This window comes from Python bivittatus, unplaced genomic scaffold, assembly GCF_059951505.1.
Source record: "Python bivittatus isolate LINGU-HERP-01145 unplaced genomic scaffold, Pbiv_v1 ctg000340_np1212, whole genome shotgun sequence".
NCBI classification, from domain to species: Eukaryota; Metazoa; Chordata; class Lepidosauria; order Squamata; family Pythonidae; genus Python; species Python bivittatus.
Genome location: NW_028277056.1, coordinates 3,491,412 through 3,496,835, shown reverse-complemented (window position 1 = coordinate 3,496,835; position 5,424 = coordinate 3,491,412).

Sequence of the window (5,424 nt, the reverse complement as noted above, 5' to 3'; positions counted from 1 at the left end):
GTGGCAGGAGGGCAGATGCTGATACGGCTGTGATGAAGTCATCACCCAGATGCTGCAGCTGTGGGGTGCACATCTGCCCTGTGCTGCTGGCATGATGACATCATTCTCTACTGCAGATGCTGCTGTGTGTGAACAAGTCTGTGCTTTGTTAGCATTTGGTTCCGTGCATTGCGAGACTCCAGAAAATGGGCTAATTCAATCACCGCGTTTAGTCTGTTGTGCGAACCGTCAGCGGCCGTCTTTCCTCCCTTCGGACCAGAGAGGGATTCTGACCGGGTTCTGACCACTTTTCAGACGTTGCTCTCTCGGTGAACAAGCCATTCCTCCAGCAGTGACCACGAGGAGGTTTGGGAAGCAAAATTCAGTTCCCCCTGCAGGGCTATCCCTGGGTTGTGGTCAAAAAAGTCAAGATGGCAGCCTGTTTTTTATGTGTGTCGCATCACAAAGCAGGTTGGTGTGTTTCCTTCAGAGGGGAGGCGAGCCTCACTCTGAAGTGCCGATAGCAGCAGCAGCAGCAGCAGCTCTGGTGCGCAGAAGGTATTGTCGATGGTTCACCCAAGTTGCTGAAGCAGGTCAGTAAAAGATGTAGCGATTGCATTCCCACAACCTGCAATGCTTGGTTAGAGTTAACCTTGTTTCGTGGTTTAGCACACGGCAGGGACCCAGCCTGCTCGATTCATTGACGGCACAACGGATTGCATGTGTGCAGAAGAGGCGGCAAATTCAGGCCCCTGGTTAAGTGGGTTGTGCGAATCCAGCCAGGCTCTGAGTACTGATAGATGGAGGCCTTGAGAAACTAGAGGAAAAGATTTGATGTGGATTGGAAAAACGAATGCATTATTGGAGGGGGGGGACCCTTTGGTGAAATGCACCAGCCCAAACCCCCCGGCCCCCAGCCTTGCCTGGCCTTTCTCTGTGTGCCAGCCGAAGGCATTCAAGTATTTGCAAGTTTGGGGTGAGAAGCCGTAGTGCGACGCAGGTGAAGTCAGCCATCTTCCTGGGTTTCCACCTTAATCTAAAACTTGGCACGCTTATTAGAAGCATTTGCAGTGAACCAGATATTTTTTGACAGAGGGCCCCCTGGTGAAGGAGGGGGGCTGCTGTTCTCAGCGGTATTTTCTGTGGGGAGATGTCAGGTGTTAATTCCAGGGTAGCAACATCTCCAGGGATTGTGCTATTCTTATCCTACAATAAGTTAGCTTTCTCTAAGCATTCACAGATGGATCTGAGCTGTGAACTTGCAGCTGAGCAACCCAGGACATGTTTCTCAACCTCAGCAACTTTAAGATGTGTGGACTTCAACTCCCAGAATTCCCCAGCCAGCATGGCTGGCTGGGGAATTCTGGGAGTTGAAGTCCCCACATCATAAATATGCTAAGGTTGAGAAACACTGGCTTAGCAGACCAAATTGATTTGCAGAATAAATGTGCAGAGGTCCACATAGAAAATACCTTCCCTCTCCTTTCAGTTTTCCACTGGGATCTTTTTAAAATTTCTTCCAAGGCAGCACATGGTTTAGGAAGAACCAGGCGTGTCTGCAAGGAGGGGGTCAAAAAAAGTCAGCCATCAGGAGGCGATCAAAGCTCCACCTTGTTGTAGGTGCCTTGCAAAAGGGTGGGGCTTCAGTTGCATGATTTGTCACCACCATCTTGACTTTTTTGACCCCCTTCCCTGCAAGATATCCCCAGGAAGAGCAAAGGAGTTGGTTTTGCACAGAAATGCAGCTGGGCTGGAAAAGAAGGGAGCTCTCTTGTGCCAATGGACCTCTTTCTGAGGGCAGGAAGGAAAATTTATCTAAGCCCCCCCCCCCCCCCGCAAACAGGGCAGATCCCACCTCCTTTGAACGATTTCCAGGGGATCTGTTTGAAGAGCGTTCCTTGGAAGAGAAAACCACTCATCCCCACACCTGTGGATTCTTCTCTTGGAGATGCTTAATTAATTGGACGTTATTTGCATCCAAACGGCTGGCAAATTTAACGATTTGCATCCAATTGTTGCTAAAGGCTGGGCAGTCTTTCCCAGCATGCTCTCTGGGGGATGATGGGTATCGTCACCTAGCACATCTCGGGAGGAGACTTAGTGTTGGCACCCCAATTCCAGCCTGCTTTGCTTCCGTTCTGTTGAAGGTGCCAGGCTGGTTATGGCTTCTTACCAACAGGGGGCGCCCTTGACTTTCAGCTGTCCTCGTTGCTCTCCAGATGTGTGGACTTCGTCTCCCAGCATGCTCAGCAAGGCCGTTGGGGGTCCGGGAGGGCCGTCCTCATAGCCGGCGTTGTGTTCCCAGCGGTCTGATGCTTCTAACCAAAGTGCAGTGAACCAACGATCTTGGTTTCTTGGACGCATCGAACACACTTCAGCCGGTGAAATGTTTTTAGAGTGTGCAGTTGTACGATGCACAGTCCTTCAGGGGTGCAGCAAAAATGGCAGTAAAAGTTGGTAGCCCTTCAGATTGTATTGCAAGCCCAGCTTTTTCTTTTATTTTTCAATTAAAAGAGAGCATCTTTTATCTGTCTGCAGCAGGAGACATATGCAACTGCCATGTGCCTTCTAACTGGAGTATCATTACCTGCCTTAAACAGAGCATTGTTAGTCAAATCTCATGTTATTTTCTCTACTTGGCATCCATTTAGCAAAAATTTAGCACAGTGTTTCTCAACTTTGGCTGCTTTAAGATGCATGGACTTCAACTCCCAGAATTCCCCAGCCAGCACAGCTGGCTGGGGAATTCTGGGAGTTGAAGTCCACCCATCTTAAAATGGCCAAGTTTGAAAAACACTGATCTAGGCGATCCTTCTGCAACCTGGTGCTCTCCAGATGTGTTGGACAGCTGAGTGTGCCCAAGACCACGTGGGTAGGGAATGATGGGCATTGAAGTCCAATCCCTCTTGAGAGCAATAGCTTGGCAAAAGCCAGTCTGCAATAGAAAATCTGCAGGCAAGCTTGTGAAGTGGGTTCAGTGTGACCTACGGGGTGTGAGTAAGAGATGGCTGTTTGGATCCCCCCCAATCTGTTTTCCTGCCTTCCTGAAAAGCGAAGAAGGGTTGAAAGATTGACCCGTTCGCTGGGCTGCAGGGCGACCGGGCTGCAGCAAATTCGTACCCTGCAAGCCTTTTGGGGGGGGGAGAGAAGCCCGGGGCTGGCACGTGCCAGAGGGGGCATTCCAGCCAGTGCCAGCCAAGGCTGCCCTCTGGTGTTGGAAGTGCAATGAGCCCATCAGGCTAACTGAGCCCTCTTTACAGCTCCTCTGCGTAATCAGCCGCCTGCAGCACCGTCCTGTCGGATGGCTGCCGTGGCACGGGGCCGAAGTCAGATTGAATAGCGCAGCGTTTCTTTAAATAGCCGTGAGTGAGGCCGAAGCTTTTTCGGGCCGTTCTCTCTCTCCTGCGATCGCTTTGAAGGTGACTTTTTGGTGGTTTGGCTTTCTTTCGGGAAGAAGAACCCTCCAGCAGGAATTTACTCATTCCTAAAATGAGAATTTTCTGCGCCTGGGGTGGAGGAAACAGTCCGCCTGACTGTTAGGTTGTGTCCAGACAAGCCATTTAACTCATGGCTGAATTTGCCCGTTTGCGGGCTTTGTGTAATACCCTGGACCCTGAACAAACCCAATGACCCGAGTTCAGAAAACTCACAGAGCCCCAGAAGAACTAACCAAAGTTAACGGAGCATAGCAGGCGAGGCTTGGAACCGACCTGCTTAAGTGTCTTGTGGGCGCCCAGCCTGGGCCTTTGGGACACGGACTGCAGGATGTATTTGCAAGATGCTCTTAATGATTTTGGGTTGGTCTGCAAGAAACCTGTCGAGCCCCGGCCGGCAGCCTGAAACCTTGTTCCCAGTTGTGGCTTCTTTTGGCTGTTGGCGTTCTCTCCAAAATCGTTGTGACCGTGTCTTGTCGTGGCTATTTGCCGTGATTGTTTAACGTGGAACCTCCATATAGAAAACCATGGTAGCTTAACCTCTGGCTCCCAAAAGCCGGCAGGAAGGGAACAGTCCCTTCAGATCTGGTGGGGCTGTGGCCAGAAACAGGTGGGTTTCCCCTAGATCAGAGTTTCTCAGCCTTGTCGACTTTAGGATATTTTTATTTTATCGGTTTATATTTCAAATTTGTTACTGCGCACTTCACTACAGAGCGATTCTGGGTGGTTTACAGTAAAAACAGATATGTGGACTTCAGCTCCCAGAATTCCCTAGCCAGCATGCTAGGCTGGGGAATTCTGGCAATTGAAATGCACAGTGCTGGCTGGGGAGTTCTGGGAGTTGAAGCCCACAATGCTGGCTGGGGAATTGTGGGAGCTGCAGTCCACAATGCTGGATGGAGAATTGTGGGAACCCAAGTCCACAATGCTGGCTGGGGAATTCTGGGAGTTGAAGTCCACACATCTTAAAGTTGCCAAGGTTGAGAAATACTGCCCTAGATTAGAAAAACATCAGCATCACTGTGCTGCGTCAGGCCGAACCCATCTTAATCCAACAGGTTGTTCCTCCCCATGGGCAGAGACCCCTCTGGGGTCTCACAAGCAGGAGATGGAGTCATGTTCCTCTCCCACTCCTGTCTTCCATAAATGTACCCCATTCCCTTTGGACACCCGTCTCAGGTAATGAACATCAGCACCTCTTGCAGGACTGGATTCCACGGCTTAATTATCAGCCATGGGAAAAAAATACGTTATTCGATCTGCTCTCAATATCCTGCCAGCAGCTCCATTGGATGGCCCCTGGGCCAAAGCCTTTGAGAAGGTCATTTGCTCAATGCCGTGAGTGATCTTGTTCACAGCAGTCACCTTTTCTCCTTACCAGAGTCTCCAACGGCTCGCCTTTTCTTGCAGAGGAAGTGTGTAAGCCCCCTGCTCCTTTTGATTACCCCTTGGTGCCCTTTCCCCCGTCCTGTTCCATCCCTTTCGGGCCCAGTGACCAGAACCGCAGAGAGTATTCCAGATCCTGAGCTAACGAGGTGCAGAAGGGCACTGGCGCTTTTGCCTCCAGTTCCTAGCACGGGATTTGCCTTTCCTGACTCTCCGTTGGCCCCGAGATCCTGCTCAGGCTGGTGCATTTAGCATCACCGGGTGGGCGGCCGTTTGGAGCTGGGAGGAAGGAAGCCAGCGCGCTGGGACATGTGGCATTTGCTGAGTTCAAAAGCAGTCTGTTTAAATAAAGCCCACGGGAAATGGATGATTCCCGCTGCCGGAGGAAGTCCATACACCCTTATTTCCTTTTCTTCAACTTAATCATACCCAGAAAACTTCCTCTCGGCTGTGATTTGCAGAGGTAAACAGCCCGGCTCCCCCCACCCCCCGCCAAGCATGTTGGATGGAGGTAAACACAGACCGGGATGGAGCAGAGACCACAGGCTGGCTGGAAGCCGTATAAGATGGCTGAGCGTGGCCACCCGCGGGTAACGGGATCTCTCTCTTCCTCCTCGCAGGCAGC